The following is a 22,136-nucleotide window of genomic DNA, read 5'->3' as shown; positions in this document are numbered from 1 at the left end:
ACTTCATCCTTTTGAAAGCTGAAAGGCAAATGGGATGATCAACTATGGCCACTCCCTTATTCAAGGGAAGACCACAACTATAAGAAAAGCCACATATGTGAAAGTGAATGGATAGTGATTTCTTAGTTTTTCCTTTGAATGTGAATTTTTTTTTATGATTAGGAGAAGATTTCCATTTTAAAATAGAAGAAATCTAGAATATTCATGTTTGCCTCTTTGTTCTCTAGACAGAGAACAATAGGAAAAAATAGCTGTAACTAAAAGTGAACTAAAGTATCTTCATTCATATTTTATGTGTTTATTTAGGATCAATACACTGTTTGGTTTGGGAAGGATTTAAGGCAACCATTCAATTAAAGGAAAAATGAAACCACAAGAAATATCAAGCACAGATGCTCCCAGTCACCTGGGATGTGGATTGGTAGTACTGACTATGGGTCTAATTATAACAGTTAAGGTTATTTAGCACTTTTTCTGTGCCAGGCATGTGCTAAGAACTTTATTTTCTCATTTAAAGGTCAAAACAGGGGTCAGGGTTAGTGACTCAGTGGTAAAGTAATTGCCTAGCATGTGTGAAGCAGTGGGTTCATAAATAAATAAAATAAAGGTCCATCAACAACTAAAAAAAAATTTTTTAAATTTAAAAAATTAAAGGTCAAAACAACTCTGTGGAGTGTACAGTTATAATCTGCCTCCCACCCCTCACCTCCAAACAGTTCTGGAGATTGAACCCAGGGTCATGTAAATGCAAGGCAAGGACTCTACCACTGAGCTACATCCCCAGCCCTGTAATCACCTATTTTTATTTATTTATTTTTATTTTTTAGTTGTGGATGGACATGATACCTTTATTTATTTTTATGTGGTGCTGAGGATCAAACACAGTGCCTCCCATGTGCTAGGCAAGCGCTCTACCACTGAGCTACACCCCCAGCCCTTTAATCACCTGTTTTAAGGGCAAGGAAATAGGTTTTGAGAGGTTTAGTGACTTGGCAGTGGGAGACACCTAGTTGATGACAGAGCCAATGTTCAGATCAGCCTTATTTTAAAGCCTGGGCTCTTCTATGCCATACTGAAAAGTAGCCATCCATGGTGGGCAGAATAACGCCCACACCTAACCAACATGTCTACCTTCACATTCCCAGAACTTGTGACTATGTTGCCTTGTGTGGCAAAGGGAATTGAGGTAGCAGATGAAATGAAGGCTGCTAAACTAGTGGACCTTAAAACAGGGAGACTATCCTGGATGATCTGGTTTGACCCAGTGTAATCACAGGAGTCCTTAAAAGTGAAAGAAAAGTTAGAGCACAACAGAAGCCAAGATAGAGGGATACAACCTGAAGACTCAGCCTGCCACTGCCAGCGCTGAAGGTAGAAGGGAGCCGTGAGCTAAGGGCTGAGGGCAGCTGCTAGAAACTGGAAAAGGGGAGAAAATGGATTCTTCCCTAGAGCTGGCTGACACCTGGGTTTTGGCCCAGTGTTACCCATGTTGGACTTTTGACCTACAGAGCTACAGGAGACATTTATGCTGTTTCAATTCAACATGTTTGTGGTAATTATATATCATCATTCTGTCAATGTCTGAAAACCAGACAGAAGAACCGCAGTGTAGTACAGGTGTAGACAAAACAACTGCCTGCAGGTAAACCCATGATTTTCCTTATTTTATTTATTTATTTATTTATTTATTTATTTATTTATTTATTTATTTATTTATTTTTTGGTGCTGGGGATTGAATCCAGTGCCTTGCACACACTAGGAAAGCACTTCACTACTGGACTATAACCCCAGTCCTGAATTTTCTTATTTTCTGAAGTATCTATAAATAGGATCACAAAGATGTGGGTCAAGTGACATAGACAAGATGATTTTAGCCTGCAGGGAAATAAATGATTTGCTGGCTTGCTAGTCCCCTGTGACCTTGTGAAACTTCTGAGGTTTTGGTTTTTATTGTTTGAAGTCCTGGGAATTCAATCCAGGGCCTCATGTATGTTAGCCAAGTGCTCTCCCACTGAGCTACACCCCTATGCCTAAAACATTTGTTTTTAAAAATTACATCCTCAAGTATCATCTAGGAAAAAAGTGAATTGTAAAATATGTTTCAATACCCGAATGAACTGGCTTGCTGGATGTAGTTATTGAAGAAAGAACTTTGGTTGGATGTCACCAAATTTGAATTTTGCCTCTATCATTTCTGTTTGTGCATACATGATATAATACTTGTTTTCTATTATTTTTTTATATGCAGTTCTGGGAATTGAACCCAGAGCCTCACACATACCAGACAAGCACTTTACTACTGAGTTACATAATTTTTCTAAACTTCAATTTCTTAATCTGTAGGATAGGCTGAAATTACTATGTTAAAATATGGTCAATAAAGATTTAATGATATGACAGTCAAGAGCACTGATCAATGTGCCTAGCACAGGGTAGGTGCTCAATAAATACTAACATTATTCCTTTCCATTAGTTAAATACTGTGCAGACTTTGTCACTAGCATTGAAGAAATGCTGGTTTTTCTCTCAGTTCTCTTTCTATGACAAGAAGCTTGCATACAGTTTATAAAATGCTACCAATAATTTAGATTAGAAATAAAGAATAAAATAATGTGGGCCTGGGGTTGTGGCTCAGTGGTAGAGTGCTTGCCTAGCACATGTGAGGCACTGGGTTCAATTCTCAGCACCCCATAAAAATAAAGGCATTGTGTCCATCTACAACTAACACAAAATTTTTTTTAAAGAATAAAATTATGCATTCTAGAAAGTATGCATAGAGGTCAAACTGGAAATGTCCTAATCCAGATTTTCCAGTGATTTTAGTAACTTTTGGTTCCTTATATTCTATCTCTGATCCAAAAGGCTAAAGGATTTTTGTTACTACAACTAAACTTCATCAGACACACTGGCATACCATGTAACATTTAAAAATGAAACTCATCAATCAATAAACCTCTCCTACTTCTTAACAATACTATTTTAATACAAATATTAATAAAGAATTCATACTTTGAGAGAGAGAGAGAGAAAATGAATCTTTTTTGTAGATGGACACAACACAATGTCTTTATTTTTATGTGGTGTTGAGAATCGAACCCGGGTCCTGCCAGTCCTAAGCAAGTGCTCTACTGCTGAGCCACAATTCCAGCCCCATACTTTGAAATTTATGAAAGAATATTGATTCATATATAATGCCTGTCTAATGAATCAGACTGACCACAATACCACTGATCTTTTTTTTTTTTTTCAAGTACCATACACTCAACCACTGAGCCACATCCTTAGCCCTTTCTTGTATTTTATCTAGAGACAGGGTCTCCCTGAGTTGCTTAGTACCTCACCATTGCTGAGGCTGCCTTTGAACTTTTGAACCTCCTGCCTCAGCCTACTGAGCCACTGGGATTACAGGTATGCACCACAGCACCCAAATCCAGTGATCCTTAATGGCTTTGGAGTTAGTTATTGAGTATTTTCTTGATAGGATAGTGTGTAACAGTAATTCATAGTAAACAATTTGCCTATATTTTGTTCTGATGTAGTTATTGTTTTGGAAAAAATAGTCTATATGATATCAAGAACTCTAGAACGATGGTTGGGATTGTAGCTCAGTGGTAGAGTGCTTGTCTAGCACATGTGACACCCTGAGTTCAATCCTCAGCATCATATAAATATAAATAAATAAAATAAAGGTATTGTATCCATTAAAAAAATAAAGTATAGTAAAATAAAAAAAAAAGAAAAAGAAAACTAGAATGGATTTTTTAAAAGAATCAGCCAGGTTTGGTTGGTAACCAAACTTTGGTAACATAGGATTTCCTTAAAGATGAATGGATGGCATTTTGAGCTCAGTATACTGAAACAATACACATCAACTGTGACAAATTAGGATTTAGGGTCACCATTTGAGAGTCTGAATAATTCCTCCAAGCAGTCTTTATATATATATATATTTTAGTTGTAGATGGACACATTATGTTTATTTTATTTTTAGGTGATGCTGAGGATCGAACCCAATGCCAGATGCATGCTAGGTGAATGCTCTACCACTGAGCCATAGCCCCAGCCCTCCAAGCAATCTTTTAGTAGGGAACCTTTTAAAACTAATGTGATTATTTATATAATTCTCTGGAAATGCAGTTGTCAAGAAAAATTTATTTTCTCATAACTCTCTTGCACATCCTATCCACCTCCCAATCACTTCTACTCAAATCTTCATGTAGGTCCATCTAGCCTAGGGGGAAGAGGGAAGGAACAGGGAGCAAGTACTGAAATTTACTCAGACCTCTCCTTTTTCACATGCTCCTTCTGAGAAGACTGAGAACCACAAGGAAGTCAAGAACTATCAAAGTATGACTCCACTTCTTCCCACAACCAGGCTAAGCAGGATTTATAAGCATATCTTGAGACTTCTGGGTTGTACAAGGCCCAAGGTGGCTCCTTTAATCAGTCATGTCAACTCTTCAACAGATCCAGGTATAGGATCTGTAAGTATATCTTTAGGCCTATATAAAGGGAATAGGCCAAATCATAGCCCCCTTTGTAGCCTGTGTGTTCCAAGAAGTCACAGAAATTTCATTTGTATTTGTATTTGTGGCATACGGCACACAAAGCACATTTAATAATCATTGATTGAGCAAAAATACTCAGTCATGAACTTCAGCAATCTACCTCTGCTTCTTGAACTTTGTTCCATCCTGCTATCAGCTATTAGAGGCTCTCTACTCATTTTCCTATTTCCATCCTGTCCTCACCTCTGTTATTGTCCTGACAGTGTTAGCTTTGCCACTTCACTGCAATTCTGTGCTGGGGACACTGTTCCAGATCCCTAAGGAACCACTCTTCAGTCTGCAGAGGCCTGCCCTAGACTCTATACTGGTCCCATGCTGACTCAACCTGGTCAAAAAGGTCCAGCCATGATTCAGGAGAATTAGCAACTGTGCAAAGTTTTAAGAAAATTCTCACTTTGAGATACATCACTGTGTCAGTCAATTTTTTGTTGCTATGACCAAAATACCTGACAAGGACAACTGAGAGGAGGAAAAGTTTATTTTAGCTCAGTTTTAGAGGTTCAGTCCATGATGGGCTGACTCTGGGCCCAAGGTGAGTCAGGAAATCATGGCAGAAGGGTGTGGCAGAGGACCATGTCTTCATTTATGGCTGGCCAGGAAACACAGAGAGAAAGGAGAAGGGGCCCAAGGAAAGATGAACACTTCCATGATATAAGGGGGGTGACTCAAAATGGGATAGGGAGGAAGAGCATGAGAAGAAGACTACCACTAAATAGGGAAGAGAGGTGGGAGGGAAAAAGAGGGAGAAGGGGAGTTGCACAGAAGATGGGAGGAGAACCTCATTGTTATACAGAATACATATATGATGTTGTAATGAGAAAAAGAAAAAAAAGTGTGTCACATTAGATTGGATAGAGAGAAACGATGGGAGAGGAGGGGAGGAGTAGGGAGGATAGGAAGGGCAGCAGAGTAGAATAGACAATATGATTGATGAATGTGCATTCCATGTATGTATTATATATCAAAATGCATTCTACTGTCATGTATGACTAAAAAAAATAAATAAAAATTTAAAAAAAAGAAAGATGAACACTTCCAGGGCACGCCTGGAACAAGTACAGTCCTCCAGGTACAGTCCACCTGCCTACTAGGCTGGGCTGATTAGGTTGTATTCTCATAATCCATTTCACCTTTAACCAATCCTGGATTAACTCAGGAGTTTTTGAGGGACACCTCATAAAGGATAACAATAATTTAAGAACTTTCAATCTGAAAACAGGCTTTGAACCCCATTACTCATACCTCTTTGTCATGTGAAGCAGATCCCAAACCACTCAGCAAGGAAGAAATAAGGAAATAGAAATGGAATTGGATCAAATGACTTGAGTAAGGTTGGATGAAAGGTTGGGTATATCTGGAATATTAAAGATAAGTTATTAGTTTGTACTACTTTTTTCTATTTTCAAAATGTTTTTGTGGCTAGAGTTAGGTATTCTTGGAATTCACTTAAGAGCAATAAATGTAAACATATTTGAAGTAGTTTTATGAAATATGGAAAGTGTCTATTTCAAAATACTTCAAGGTAAGTCTTCTGATTATTTACCAGAAATATTATGACAGTTTATTAAGTCCCATATCAAAAATGATTGCTTGGCCTGGTGCAGTGGTGCATGCTTGTAATCCCAGCAGCTCAGGAAGCTGAGGCAGGAGAATTGCTAAGTTCAAAGCCAGCCTCAGCAAAAGCAAGGTGTTAAGCAACTCAGTGACACCTTGTCTCTAAACAAAATACAAGATAGGTCTTGCAATGTGGCTCAGTGGCTGAGTGCCCCTGAGTTCAATTCCTGGTACCCCTCAAAAAAGCCTCAAAAGTATTTGCTTAATTACTTAGTACTTTATTTATAATAGCCAGAAGTGATTATATTACACATTTTAAATTTTTCAGAGTGAAAAAGATATAATTTTAGACTGGATTTTAAATTGGCTATAAACTAGGGGTTTTCCCACACAACCAGGAATTAAACCCAGGGTACTTAACTGCTTAGCAACAGCCCCTGCCCTTTTATTTCTTACTTGAGGACAGGGTGTTGCTAAATTGCTGAGGCTAATCTTGAACTTTCAGTCCTCCTACCTCAGCCTCCTGAGTAGGTGGGATTGAAGGCACCTTGCCCAGCAAATTCTGACCTTTATATAAACATTATTGACAATAGAAAACTGATATTTGGTTCAAAAATTGGGCAGGATATTAGACCAGGAGTGGTAGCCTATGCCTGTAGTCCTAGTTGGAGATCAGCCTGGGTAGCATAGCAAGACTCTGTCTTTTTGAAAAAGTAGTGGGAAAGGGCTTTGGATGTAGCTCAGTGGATGAACACTTGCTTAGCATGCATGAAGTCCTAGATTTGATTCCTAGCACTGAAAAATAAAAATTAGTGGAATATGAAGTCTTTTACTTTATCCATGAGCTTCCTGTTCTTGAGAAAAAATTACTAGGTCAGAAATGATAAGCTTGTTGCATTTTGCAATCTGGCTTTGGCTTTCTGACCCTGATAGTCCAGTTTTTAGATAGGATGCAGCTCTGTATTACTGAAGCAATTGCTAACTTTTGTTTCCATAGCCACTGAAAGACCTCCTGACCTTGATAATCATCTTGCAAATACATTTTCTTGCTTAGAAGAAGTGAGGGAGGAACATGAAGGAATTAATCCAAATCCATCAACACTGTACCTTGCTGGTGACGGGTCTGTGGTGACATCCTCTATGAGGATAGCTCCCTGCAGGGCTTAACAAATGTACAACAATACCAGAACTAGATGACAGCTCACTTGATCTAGGTTAGAAAAAATTCAGGGCACACAAGGCTGAAGAAGTTTTTCACATTCAGCTAAAATCAGCTTAAACAAGGGTCATCTGGGTGAGAGAGAGCACTTATTCTGGACTGAAAAACAGAAGCTTCCCCCAGAGGGTGTGGGTCAAGAATGTTTTGAGGGAGTTGAGCTAGCTTTATGCTGAGGGTGTCACCAGCTGAGTTGGGGACAAAGGCTGCATATTAGTTGAACTAGGAAAGGTGATACTGGACTCCAGAGTGGAGGACACTGGGAGGAGCAAGTAGTATGTAGTCTAAGGGACTAAGAAGAGTTGGGCTGAGCTGAGCTGCAGGAGAATGGGCCTATCTGGGTTGTAGGAGGGGGGGAAAATATCATATCTAAGGGACTTGGAGATGAGATGAAGTAAGGAGAGAGGCCCAATGGGATTGAGCAAGGAGAAGAAGTGGAGATGCACCAAATAGAAGGGCTAGCCCAAGTTTGAGCTAAAGACTCAGGTGGCAGTTCTAGAGCAGTAAGTTAGGGAAGGGACAGCCAGGAGCTGCCTATCAACTGTGCAGGAGCTCCAAAGAGTCAACAGCTAGCTCTATAAGGAAAAAGATTCAAAAAAAGACAAAAGAAAAGAAAAGAAGAACAGAAGCTATTGAAAAGGAGAGGTAGAGATGAGTTATCAATCTGGTTAGAGCTGAGCTAAATATTCAGTTTCCCATCATCCTGAAAGCAACTGAACCTGCTCATTGAGATACAAAGCCTGGATCCTCAGTACTCAGTGGTTAGTGATTTCAGTAGATCATAAACCTTGTATTACCAGGAAAGGAAAAGGTTAAAAGGGACTTATGTGGCAGTTTTCAAACAACTCAGTTGATTTGGCTTGTGTAAAGGTGATGATGCCTGATTTGGAACAGAGCAATTTATGTTGTGATGCTTTAAAATCCATCCTGGCACACTGCTGAATGTGTCAGCTGGCAGCTAAGAACTTGCTGGAATGCAAGTTTTTAACCATTTATAATTGACATTTCCCCTTCCAGAAAAAAGGTTTTCTAATCTCTTAAGTCGTAGGTTTACCAATTTGCATAAAATATGCCATTCTCAATGAACACATACTTACAATATATCACTTTCCTACTATCTTTAAAATAAAGTTGTTTTTTAAAAGCAGAATCAGTTTGCAGTCAATCAACACCTTCAAATTCAGCTATGCTGGGTGAATCTGTTCAGGGTGAGAAGAAGCCATCACTAGAAAGGGGAGAGGCAGGAAAAAAATATGCCCTTTTCTATTTTCATGATCTTTTTTGAATGTATGTAACCAATTTGGTTAGATACTAATTAAATGTAAAAGAAATTGCTGGGCTGTTTCAATATGCTTGTTAAAGTTGTACTTCTTGGTTGTTTATCATTTACCTTTTATGAGAGAGCATCAAACAGCCCAGCTGAGTTCACAGATTTCCAACCCTCCACAACCCCTGAACAAAGAAGGAACACCCCAGGGTCAACAGAATCTATTCTAAAATCCCTCAAACACTACATATTCCACCTGCTCACATTTACTCTGTTCTTGCTGCTGTTTATCTATATGAAAGTCAAGACTGAAATCCTCCTTGGGGGTCAAGATTTATGGAAATGCCCAATGAATTAGTTCAAAATTTTACAAATTTAGTTTGGTTTGGTGATAACTGATTCTTCACACATATCACTAAAATTACAACTCAGTCACCTCTTGCCATATGCCATATTTCATTAAAAATCACTTAGGAGGGACTAGGATTTTAGCTCAGTGGTACAGCGCTTGTCTAGCATGTGTGAGGCACTAAATTGGATTCTTAGCACTGCATATAAATAAGTAAAAATAAAGGTCCATTGACAACTAAAAAATATTTTTTAAAAATTATTTAGGATAGGCCATTACGAAATGGTTATCAGATCCCCACTTCTTTCAGAACAAACCACAAGTCAAATTTTTAATGAAATGATAATATTTGGTTGGTTAACTAATATACCTAGATTTATTAAAATTACTCCACTCCTTTAGTGTCTATAGGACAATGCACATATACACACAGATGTAGTACATGGTCTAAGAGGACTAATAAGTTTTTGTTTGTGTGTGTGTGTGTGTGTGTGTGTAAATGCTACTGCAAAATTGAAAGAGACTTTACCATGTTCTTTCATTTTTAAGGACATTGTATATAAAGGACAAGCAGTAATGCCATCAAAAGTTAACTTTGCTAGCAACATGTATCAAAATTTTAAATGTGTGAACTCTCTGACCCAGTCATTCCACTTCCAGGAACAGCTTCTAAGGAGGTTATTGTAAAGTACAGGAAGGGTACATGAAAGGCTATTCATCATGGTTTCCTTTGCACATGAAAAATTGGAAATAACCTAATTATCTATCAATGGGGGAGCAGTTAAATAAAACCATCAATGTAATTTTGTATAGATATCCAAAAGGATAATACACGAGTAAGTATATATTTACATAAGAAACTTTTGATGGAATATTGATGAATAAAACAAAAGGTATAAAAGAGTGGTCATGGTATGGTTTTATTTATATAAAACAATTTGTGTGTGTATTTGTATACTTCTGGAAGTATATGCATTATTCAGTATTTTCTTCTTTTTATTTTTTTCTATATAAAGCATGTAAATACTTTTTCTACATATAAGCATATTTAAAGTCAGGGGAAAAAAACTATTTTCACCAAAAGAAAAAAATAAATCACTACACTGGATTCTAGTCAGAATAGAATAGTCACCCAGGAAGCCAACTGTAGCTCTTGTATTTCTATGCCTTCTGTGGGAAAGAAAACTGTGGATAAACAGACCACGTTACAAGAGAAAATTTGAATGAATGGAACCCAAACCAAAACAGAGGTGAAAGACTTTACAAACTAAAGAGGTTGCCTTTATTGTTGTGTTTGAAAGACTTCAATGTGTGTATGTATGTTACTATATTTTCATGACTAACCAAAATATAATGTAGATTCCAAATGGCAGCAAAGAATATAATATAATTATCATTGGCTTTTCTTACATAAGTTACCACCCCATAAATCTTCATGTTAATGTGGAAAAATATGACCTGAACAGATGGACTTCATGCTGTTCTCAAAAACATGCACAGATTTCTAATCTTCCGGACCAGGAAATGAAGTCAGCACTACAGCAGTAGACACCATCACCCAACTTCTAGAATTTCAATTTAAGAAGATGATAACAAAAGCAACATTTCCCTCTTTAGAAACAGAGTACAGTGATATGTTTATATCTTAATGGAATGTGCCCTTGATATAATAAACCATAGTAGAACATTTGTCACACATGAATGCTAATTGTCTGGTTCCTGAACCTTACCAATTTTGAGACTCCTCTCAATGTGGTTCTTGGCAGTGTTTGGCTGCCTCTACCCTTGATCCTCTAGGCTTCTAAGGAAAGACACAGAACCTTAATCTCATCAGCCCAAGGCCTCTTATCCATGAGAATCTTCACAGAAGCAATTTCATAAATAGATGTCCTTTGGGTTTGAAGACCCAATAAAGGACTCTCTACTGCGTCCTTTATTCGAGATTTGAATGCCCGCTCCACAACTTTCTAGTTGTTTAAGACTATGAGAAGGCTGGTGGGGGCAGTCAGAGTGAATCTGAGAAGAAATTGGGACCAAGAAGGTGGCCGGTAGGTCAGGAGAGAGTTACATAAAGGGAAGATGAACAAAAAATATATTGAGCATAATGGGAGCCAGATTCTTACCATCAGAAAAGGAAGTTATGGGGCTGGGGTAGTGGCTCAGTGGTAGAGCACTTGCCTAGCATGTGTGAGGCACTGTGTTTGATTCTCAGTACTGCATATAAAGAAATTAATTAAATAAAGGTCTATCAACAACTAAAAAAAATTTTTTAAAAAGAAAAGGAAGTTAAAAGGCTATTCATTTGCAATTTGAGACTATCAACTACTTAGCACCCAACAAAGCAATTTCCAGCAAACTCCCACTCATGCTCATAACCTTCCTGGTGACCTACTTAGAGAAGGTTCTCACTAAATGATCTGTTCCTTCTCTGAGCTCTGAAACACTTTTTTTTTTCTTGAGCTCTGTTACTGTCCTTGACATACTCTATCTCTAGGTATTGTGTATATAATGGTAACCCCTGATAGACTGTTACCATTCCAAGAACAGGAATTATATCTGTCTCATTTCTTAGTATCTCCAGGTCTTAGCTCAATACTAAACCCAATAAAATGCTGGCCTACTTTGAAGAACATCACCCTCCTATGTGGAGACTTCCCATTTTGAATCTAATTAATTTTGCTGCAGAAGTTTGGTTGTCACAATTCTGCAGCTCAAATCCATTGTGCATCTCCTAACTCTAAATTAAAGGAATCCAAGAATTAACAAAGTATCATGAGAATCTGGCTGTTGTCCATCATCATCCTCAACAGATTCATTCATCTTGGACATCCTCACCCCTGCTTACAACAGAGGCTCAGCCAAAATTACACAGAAACCAGAGTTCCTTTTTTTTAAAATTTTTATTTAGTTGTAGATAGACACAATATCTTTATTTATTTATTAATTTTTATGTGGTGCTGAAGATTGAACCCAGTGCCTCACCTGTGTGAGGCAAGCACTCTACCACTGAGCCCCAGCCCCAGCCCCAAGAAACCAAAGTTCTAAAACATGGAAAAATAAGATCACCAAACATTTCTTCTTTCCTTCATCAAGTTCTTTAAAAGTCCAGCAAAGATGCTGATACTTTGGTGTCTTAAAGAGAAATACAAAATAAGTAAATTTATATAGTCAAAAAACAATTAAATAGGGCTGGGGATGTGGCTCAAGTGGTAACGCGCTCACCTGGCATTCGCAGGGCGCTGGGTTCAATCCTCAGCACCATATAAAAAAAATAAAATAAAGATGTTGTGTCCACTGAAAACTGAAAAATAAATATTTTAAAAAATTCTCTCTCTTCTCTCTAAAAAATTAAATACACTTTAGTAAAGATGTGGCTTGTGGTTGAGTTCATATATAGTTATACATGTGAAATAGTATTAAGCTTTTTTTTCACATAAAGTTTTATACTACATATGCATAGTGATCACACATACAGCAGTGTATGTGTGATCACTATGTATATGTGTGTATGTGTGCATGTGTGACTACAGCAGTGATTTTAAGTGAAGTTACAGTAAACAATTTAACAAGCTATGTAAGTGCTCAAAACTTAAAATGTGTGTGTGTACGCATTCATACATACACATAACATTTAAAAGGCCAAATTAAGTTTTGGTCCGGAAAAAGAAAAAAGCTCTGTGATCTCAGCTCATCTCTGATATTTCCCTACCAAGTAGAGGGTATTTCTCAGATACAGACCAGAAAGTAAATGGATGAAAACTGAAGAAGGAGAGGGACTGAAGTGGTTATCATTCTCCTTCCCACATTCAATGGCCAGGAGACAGCAGTATCAAGGCAATATCTTTGCTACTTGGAGAATCTACTGCTAAGAGGTGAATGGAAGAAAGGGAAAAAAAAAGTAGTTTTGGGAAAGGAGATATTGCCTGATTTTATAGCCAAGATATGCAGGAAATCAAACAAAAAGGAAAATAAAGCTGTGGTCCACAACAACCTGGAACAGCAATTTATCATGTTTATGTTCTAAGTACAAGATGGTCTGAAGCAAGAAAAGAGTAAGAGCTCTGTCCTTGTGATGACATCACTTCCTATCACCAATACAGGTTTTGAAAATGTTCAGGAAAAAAGTGCTCAATTAGAATGATTAGTGCTATCACCTTTTCCCTCATCAACAAATTCGAATCCCAAAGTGGAAAATTATATTTCTATTCATGTTGCCAGGAAACCCAGACTTAAAAATATATATATGTTAGTAGCTGACAAACCTTTGTTTTGTTTGTTTACTTATTTATATGTGGTGCTTAGAATCAAATCAAACACATGCCAGGCAAGAGCTTTACCACTGAGCCACAACCCCAACCCTAGCACAGACATTTTTAGCACCTGATATTTGGGAGGAATTAATCCTCATTGTTATAACCACAAACCATTAGATTGTTAGATATTATGGTGTGGCTATGAGGTGTCCCTCGATTGCTCCTGTATTAATGTTAATATTCAAAGGTGAAGTGATTAGATCATGAGAGATGAAACCTGGTCAGTCCATTCTAATTTGAATGGACTGACTGGGTGCTAACTGTAGGCAGGGCATGTTAGCGGTGCATGAGTCATGCCCTTAATTTTCCCTGCAGCTCCTTCCCCTTTCTATCTCTGCTTCCCGGCCACAACGAGGTGAGCAGTTTTCCTCTGCTCCATCCTTTGGTCACAATGTTCTGCCTCATCTTGGGACAAGAGCAATGGAGTTGGCCACCTGAAACCTCTAAAGTCATAAGACCCAAATAAGCTTTTCCTCCTTTAAATTGTTTTTGTCAGGTGTTTTGGTTACAGTGAGAAAAGCTAACACTAATACAATAACTACAGAGATGAGTTGAGAGATCTGAAGGTAAATATCAATGTTAAGCTAAAAAGATAGTGAAAAATCCAGCCAATCATTTGCATAATAACTTGCATAACTTTATAAGTTCCAATTTAAATTACATTTGATTATTGAATATAATTGTATCTGTACATATTGTCATGACTTTACTAAATCTATTTCTTTGAAAAGACTCAAAATTATGTTAAGACATTTTACGAATTCATGATTTTGGGTGTGAGGGTATAACTCAGTGGTTGAGTGACTAGCAGAGCTAAGATCCTGGGTTCAACCTCCAGCATGGCAGAAAAGCAAAAACAAATACATAATGTATGATCTGTTCATTGGCTAACCTCCCTGCCACTCTTAAGTTTGTGTTCCCCTCCCCTGTAAATTTATATGTTAAAACCTAATCCCTAATGTGAAAGCATTTGGAAGGGGGAACTGATCTGGTCTCAAGGGCAGAGCTCTCACCTTTTCTATCTCCCAAGGATGCAGCAAAAGGACAACATCTATGAACTAGGAATCAGATCCTCACCAGATACCTAATATGCTGCTGTCTTAATCTTGGACTTCTTAGCCTCCAGAACTATGAGAACGAAATTTCTGTTGTGTATAAACCAACCATTATAGCAGCCTGAATGAACTAAAACACTCCCCAAGCCTTATTTTCTCATGTGAATGAATCCACTAACTCCCACTTTTAATAGCTAAAACAGAAGTATCAGCCACATTAATTAAATGAAATCAGTGTGATTGTTGGGCTCTCTTCAGTTGGGATCTTCCACTTGATACTAGCCACTCCTGTGTCGGACAGGTCTACTAACACAAACGGATAAAGCCTATTAGAGACTGTTCAGAAACAGAACTGGTGACTAGATAAATACAATATGATTACCCTGAATAGGTAATCACAAAAGAAAAAACATACATGACATGTAAACACCTAGAAAGACACATAGTTTCTGTAAAAGACACAGACATAAGAAATAAAAGAAAAATGAGTTATCTGTTTTGCTTCTTGGATGAGAGAAATGAAAAGGGCTGATTATTTCTAACATAAATAAGCATAGTAGCTAGAAAATAATGTACTATTGGTTGCAAAACAAATTGTTACAAAATTCTTGGGAAATTAATGTACACAAAAATGTAAAATGGGGCCTGGGGCTGTGGTTCAGAGGAAAAGCGCTCACCTAGCATGCAAGAGGCACTGGGTTTGATCCTCAGCACCACATAAAAGCTAAATAAAGGTATTGTGTCCACTTACAACTAAAGGATAATTTTTTTTAAATGTAAAATATGCATACTCCTTAATTCCTTATTTTCATATAAATTCATCATAAGGGCTGGGGCGATAGCTCAGTGGCAGAGTGCTTACCTAGTATGTGTGAGGCACTGGGTTCCATCCTTAACATCATATAAATATAAACAAAATAAAGGCATGCTGTTCATCTACAACTATAAAATTTTTTAAAAGAATTCATCAAAGGAAAAACATTATCGGATGAGGTATACTGAAAGAATGTCCAAGACATTAATGTTTTTATTAACCAAAAGCCATTTATAATCTAAACGTGCATAAGTGGGGTATTGATTAGTTCAAAACTTCTAGTAACATTCCAGTGAACTGACAAATCTTATGTGAGAAATAACAGAAAAAGTATGTGTCAAGATCCTATATATGATATATTAAATTTAAGATGCACATTATCACATATCTAAAGTGAAAATGCATTTTATAGTTGATAACATCTTAGATTCAATGAAATGTATGATTATTTATGAATTTAATAATCTGGAAGTATTTACTCCAAACAAATATTTGTAGTGGTTACCTACTAAGACTGTCTCACTAGGGCATTTTTAATTTCTACTCTGTTGTTTTTTTAATCCTTATAATTAGCTATATTTTTAAACATATCCCATAAAAACAACAATATTATACCTATTTATCTATTCTAAGATAGTTTTAAACCCCAGGGAAAAAATATAACATGGTTCATCAATACCTAAATAAACATTCTTTAGTGTGGAGGGGTTGTATTTTGATTCATAATGAATACCAAAAATAATCTTTTCTTTTTAAGACATTTGACCAACCTTATGTATACACATTCTTATGGGTAGGTGGTTCCTTTTTCAGAACCTCAATGACATAAATTCCAATGTGGCTAAATAGTGGACGTTACCACATTTTCTTTCAGCTACAAAAAAAAAAAAAGAAAGAAAGAAAGAAAAGAATAGCTCTTGTCTGCCAGGTGCAGTGGCTTATGCCTGTAATCCCAGTGACTGGGGAGACTAAGGCAGGAGGATCAAAGTTTGAGGCCAGTTTAAGAAATCTTACAAGAACCCGGGGACTTGGGGATGTAATTCAATGGCAGAGCACCCTGCAATTCCCAGTGCAGAAAAATTAAAGAATAAAAAGCTCCTTATCAAAAAGGATGCATACTAATAATTTTAAAATACTATAGGCTAACCAGCACTTTAAGTAAAAATACTTTCATTAATTAAAAATTAAATTTCATTTAATTAAAAATTAAATACATCACACTAAAGGATTCAAACTAAGTAACATATATTCCTCATACGAGTTGTAACTATGAATATATGAGCTAAAAATAAGTACTTCTTAGGAAGGAATCTCTAATCGAGTTATATCTAGCAATGAACTAGTCTAATTAAAAAGGGAAATGAAGGAATGAATCTAGAGTTTAAAATGTAATCTCTTTTACAAAACCTTAAAATACGGTAGATTAGTTTTTATTATAGAGGATACAACACAGATACATGTTCATATATAACTAATTAGAACAAATTTAAAAATAAAAAAGCCAAAAAAGACAGATACATGAGCCTGAAATTCCAAATATAGATATTTAGTATGTAAAATGCAAAATATTCTATATAGCATAAAATACCTAAAAATAAAGTTAAATTTTTTTAAATGAGAAATATTACAAGTGTAATATAATCCTTACTATAAAGAGCTCTTATAAAGTAAAAAGTATATAAGCACACCAATAGAAACATAAAGATATGAGTTAGCAAGTCTCAAAATAAAAAGTAAATATGACTAGTTGGGTGCAGTGGTATATTCCTGTAATCCCAGCTACTAGGGTGGCTGAGGCAGGAGGATCCCAAATTCAGGTTCAACCTGGGCAATTTAGCAAGTTTTTGTCTCTAAATAAAAAATAGCAGGGAATATAAGTCAATAGTAAAGGGCCCCTGGATTAAATCCCCAGTGCTAAAAGAGAAATAAACATGACCAAAAAGACGTATGAATGGATGTTCATTTTCTGTCTGGCCAGTTGAGAAACACTTTTAGAAGACTGATAAACCCTAATTTTGGTGAGAGTACGGGGATACTAGTACTAATTCTGTGTTTATCATGGTACATGTTGGTATACATTTTCTGTAACACAATCTAGAAATAGTGTTATTCTAATAAATATTCCCTGACTATCCATTTATGTGGCACTGTTGTAGATGCTAAGAAAAATAATACAAAAGAGAAAAAATAAGGAATTGAATAAATTAATATATCAAAAAAGAAAAAAGTACCTCCCTTTGAAACATTATTTTCACATCTAGAAATATAACCAAACAAGTGCACAATCATTTGTTCAAAGATGTTATTTACACAAAACACAATCTAAATGTCCATCAACACATGAAGGCATACAGAAAATGGGTATATATGTGTTGCAATAATCGGCATATGACTAAAACTTGAGACATTATGCTAAGTGAAATAAGCCAATCACAGATGGACAACTACGTATGACCCCACTTACATGAAATATCTAAAAATAGCCAAATTCATAGAAAAGAATAGAATGGTGATTACCAGGCACTGGGAAGCAGGGAGAAATGGAGAGTTCATAATCAATAGTCAGGAAATTTCAGTTAGTCAAATAAATAAACTCAAGAGAGTCACTGAACAAACACTGCACCTACAGTCAACAATAATGTACTATACACTTAAAATTTCAAGGGGGTAGAACCATAATAAAAAATTTGAAAGACATGGTATTTGCAGAATTGACTATATACAAAAAGTGGACATAAATGTTCATGATTATAGAAATACGTAAATATGTTCTATTCACATAGTGAAATACAGTCTGTGTAGCAAATTAGTTTTATGAAAACTAGTTTATGCAATATTATGCAATCCTTTTAGTAAACTCTTTCATGATAACTAGTTTATGCAATATTATGCAAGCCTTTAATTAACTAGTTATCATAAAACTAGTTTGTTATAAGGATCACATAATATTGCAAATTAATTTTATGATAATTAGTTTATTATAGGAATGCATAATATTTCAATATGTGGATAGAACATATTTATTTAGGTAATCCAATAATCATGAACATTCGTATCTAATTTTTTGCTATTTTGCTCAATTCTATAAATACCATAATTTTCAAAAAAGTTTTTTTATGGTGGTAAGAACATTCAGCATGGTTCTACCCCCTTGAAATTTTAAATGTACAAAGTAATATGATAAATTATACAGTGAAAATTTAACTAACAGGAAACTGATCCACTTAAAATGCATGTGTACTCATCTAAAAGAAAATCTGTCTACAATGTTCTTTTTCTGGTTTTATGCATTTCTCCATTACCTAAATTTCTCCACACGAGCATGATTTTTTGACAAAAAATACATATCAAAGCTTTGAAAAATACAAATGTAATCTTTAAGAACTTCACAAATGGGCTGGGGTTGTAGTGCAGTGGTAGAGCATTTGCCTAGCATGTGAGGCACTGGGTTCAATTCTCAGCACACATATAAATAAATAAAATAAAGATCCACTGATGACTAAAAAATATTTTTTTAAAATATTTTTAAAAAAAGAACTTCACAAATCATATACCACCAATGTATTTGAAGCCACAAGCATTATATATATTAGCAATTTTCTTCATATTATAAATTTCCTTAAGATTATTATGTAGACATTATAATTCATATTAAAATCAACATTATTTCTTTTTGCCTAAGCTCCTTTTGAGATTTTTTGTATTAATTTTTTAATATTATTTTTTAGGATACAATACCTTTATTTTATTTATTTATTTTTATATGGTGCTGAGGATTGAACCCAGAGCCTCGCACACACTAGGCGAACTCTCTACAGCTGAGCCCACAACCCTAGGCCCACTCATCATACTGGGAATTGGACCCAGGGTTTTTCTACCACTGAGTTATATCCCCAGCCCTTTTAATTTTATTTTAAAACAACGTTTCATTAAGTTGACTAGGCTGGCCTCAAATTTGGGATCCTCCTTCCTCCATCTCCCAATTTGCTGGGATTAGAAAAGTGCACTATCACCACCATGTCCAGCTTTATTTGCTTATTTCTCTCTCTCTCTCTTTTCCCTCCTTGCTCCCTTCTTTCAATGGTACTGAGGATTGAACACAAAGCCTTGCATCCTAAGCAGGTGCCCTACCATTGAGCCCCTCTAGACTAGCTTTGCTCTGGAATTTTAATGTGTATATACACTTAATTGCTCATCTAAATACCAAGCACTTGAACCCAAAGGTTTTATGCCTTTTGAACAGATGATTATGAAAAATTAATGGTACTGCAGAATCCAGAAACACTAGAAGTGTCAAACAACAAAGATGGAGTTGGGCACGGTGGTGCATGCTTGTAATCCCAGTGGCTCAGAAGGCTGAGGCAGGAGGATTGCGAGTTCAAAGCCAGACTCAGCAACTTAACAAGACAAGAGTTTCAACTCAGTCCTGTCTCTAAATAAAGTACAAAAAAGGGGTGGGGGTGTGGCTCAGCCCCTGGGTTTAATACCTGGTAGCAAAAATAAAAATAAAGATGGATTACAAAAAGTTCTGGAAAAGGGGTAACTTGTGGTCCATGATAGCTTTGAAGAGGGAAGTGTGTTATGTTTGTGAGCATGTACACATATATACATACCTGTAGCCCATATGTATATATGGGAGGGTTGCGTTTATGCTCCCTGTGTATACTTTCCCCTAGGTAATCAAGCTTGCTATGTACATGCTTTATATGAGCCTCTAAGGTTAGCCACATCTGCCTTCAGTGTTATCTTCAGGAAATCAGTATCAACCAATCTGCAAAGGGTTTCAGTGCCTGGCTGGCTCCAGTCTATCTTGGATATGGACTATTTTGGGCGAATGTGCAGATTAGAAGATCAGGCAGGCTTCAGCTGAGGAAGTCAGTCGAAAAGGTCGCTTGAGGCACTTCAGCACCACGGACACGGGCAACCCTGGTTAAAGTCCTTTCAGTAGGAACTGGGGGCAGAGCTTGGGAGCCGCCCCCGCTTCCCCCGCCGCGACCCCACGCTCCCCAGCCCTGTCCACCCCGTGCAGTACTATTTTCTGGTCCTTTCCCACTGACTCTTTCCGTCTCGCCCCACCGCGAGCCAGGTGAAAGCTTGGACCCAGATGCAGGTCCGCATAGCGCCCCCTCCTCCCCATGCGAGTTCCTTCCTGCCTGCCGGTGGGACCCTTGCTTCTCTCATCTCCTTTCAAATGCAGCCAAATGGCTGCACAAGGCGTAATATTTTACACCCAGAGGACCGTCAGGAAGGATTCCTGTTTTCCTCCCCATGGCTAGAAGAGGCTGAGCGGACTTGCCCTGGGCCCCCGCCTCCACACTCGGCCATAGCTGGGCCTTTGCTCTTGTCTCTCTTTGGGAAAAGGTTTCTTCTACAAACTATTTATCTCGAAAATCTCAACCCACCTACAGTGGCGTTCAAGAGTTATGAACATGAGATAAGAGAGTAATGGCAAATACAAATTCTTGGCCGTGTTCCCAAAACTATTCTTTTTTTTTTTTTTTTTCCTAAATTGTGTTTGAAATTGATCCCCTGACGCCACAGGGACTCACCCTTGTTTGGGTAGGTTCCTGGGGGAAAGGAAAGCAATAGTGCCTCATCTTTACCATGGAGCCTGGGGGAGGGCCCAACACCTGCGACGGTGGCAGGAAATGGGGAGCAGGAGATGGAGCCAATTCTGCTCTTACCCACTCGGTGTTCCGGTTCTCCAGGAGAGCAACCCAGAGAGCCAGGGCTGCGGGACCCCACGCAGGCGTGGTACAGAGACCCCGCAAAGGTTGACAAAGGGGGCGGGGCGCTTTGCCCCCAGACCAGCCTTTACCCCTCCAAAAAAGAGCTCTGCCTCTTAGCTGTCAGGGGTAAAGGCGAGTTGTGAGGTTCCAGGTCCGTGCCCAGTCCCTCGCGGTGGGGTTGCCCAGCAGACAGGGCAAAGGTCCCAGTCAGTTCGCTGCTGCTGACGGGCTGCAGGAGCCCGATTACCTGCTTGTCGCGGCGAGGAAGGTGCGTCCTGAGCTCTAGCCCGGTCTGCCGGGTGTGGCTTGCCTGGTGCAGCCTCGGAGCCACTGAGGCTACCGCGCACTTGCCAAGGAAAACCGCGGCTGGGGCTGCCAGCAGGCGCAAGGAGGAGAGGGGCGCCGCCGGCACGGACACTGCGCCTGCGCTCTCCACTGCCCCCACCCCCCACCCTGGCAGTTGCGGGAGTCGAAGACCGCGGGGGGCGCCCGGGATTGGTGGTGCCTAGACTGTGGGGGACTTTTACTTGTGCCCTGGAGAGTCTAAGGCGCGTAAACAACACCTTGGGAGGGAGCGGGTTTGGAGCAAGCCTGTCAGCAGGGGCGACGTGGTCTACAAGGAGCCGAGGAGGCAGCCTTCGTTCATTTCCACCCAACAGTTTGCGTTTTAAATACGACTCCTTGATATTTAAAAATGTGTCCAACAATGGTAAATAGTACTCCTGAAAGATCTTCCAGCATCCCTGAGTAGAGCAAATTCCTCAAGCCAGGTCTATATATCCCAGTACGAGGCCAAATCAATACAGCCTATTGGAAACAGACCTGGTCATCGAAGCAATGGATTAGATGCGCCAAAGGGATAGGCAGGAAGGCCATAACTGTAGGCCAGACAGACAGGACCAGGCCTGAACAACCATGCTAGCTGTGGGGAAAAAACAAATAGCTCCTGCTGATTTTTCCTCTGTCCTTTCAGATCTACCCTCCACCCTTGCTCTGTGACTCAGGACTCACCTTTATGGTCCACATCAACTGTCTCCTGACTTTCAGTGGGTTTTGGAAAGTGGGAGGCACTTGCAGGAGATCAAAAGGCAGGATATTATTCAGGTCAGTCCCTTCACCACCAATGGGCCACTCTGCTAGTAGTGCTATGTTGTTCATCTGAAGAACAGTACTTCAGTCCTGTGATCTCTCCTAGAGTCCTCTCCTTCAGGACTGGGGCTGGTGATGGCTCCCAGAGGTTTCCTTTCATTCTGTCCACCACCACCACTAC

General features: G+C 38.2%; 1 protein-coding gene across 1 annotated transcript in view; it reads right to left on the bottom strand.

Annotated features, from left to right (window-relative positions):
• The window catches only part of Slc35g2 (solute carrier family 35 member G2), a 40,633-nt gene extending 19,315 nt beyond the window's left edge, over positions 1-21,318 (bottom strand). The window contains exon 1 of the mRNA XM_078043367.1: positions 21,114-21,318. The gene's annotated coding sequence lies outside the window, so the exon portion shown is untranslated. The remainder of the gene's footprint in view (positions 1-21,113) is intronic.
• Between the last annotated feature and the right edge of the window lie 818 nt (positions 21,319-22,136).

This window comes from Ictidomys tridecemlineatus, chromosome 3 (assembly GCF_052094955.1).
Source record: "Ictidomys tridecemlineatus isolate mIctTri1 chromosome 3, mIctTri1.hap1, whole genome shotgun sequence".
Lineage (NCBI taxonomy): Eukaryota > Metazoa > Chordata > Mammalia > Rodentia > Sciuridae > Ictidomys > Ictidomys tridecemlineatus.
This window is presented reverse-complemented; position numbering and strand designations above follow the sequence as displayed.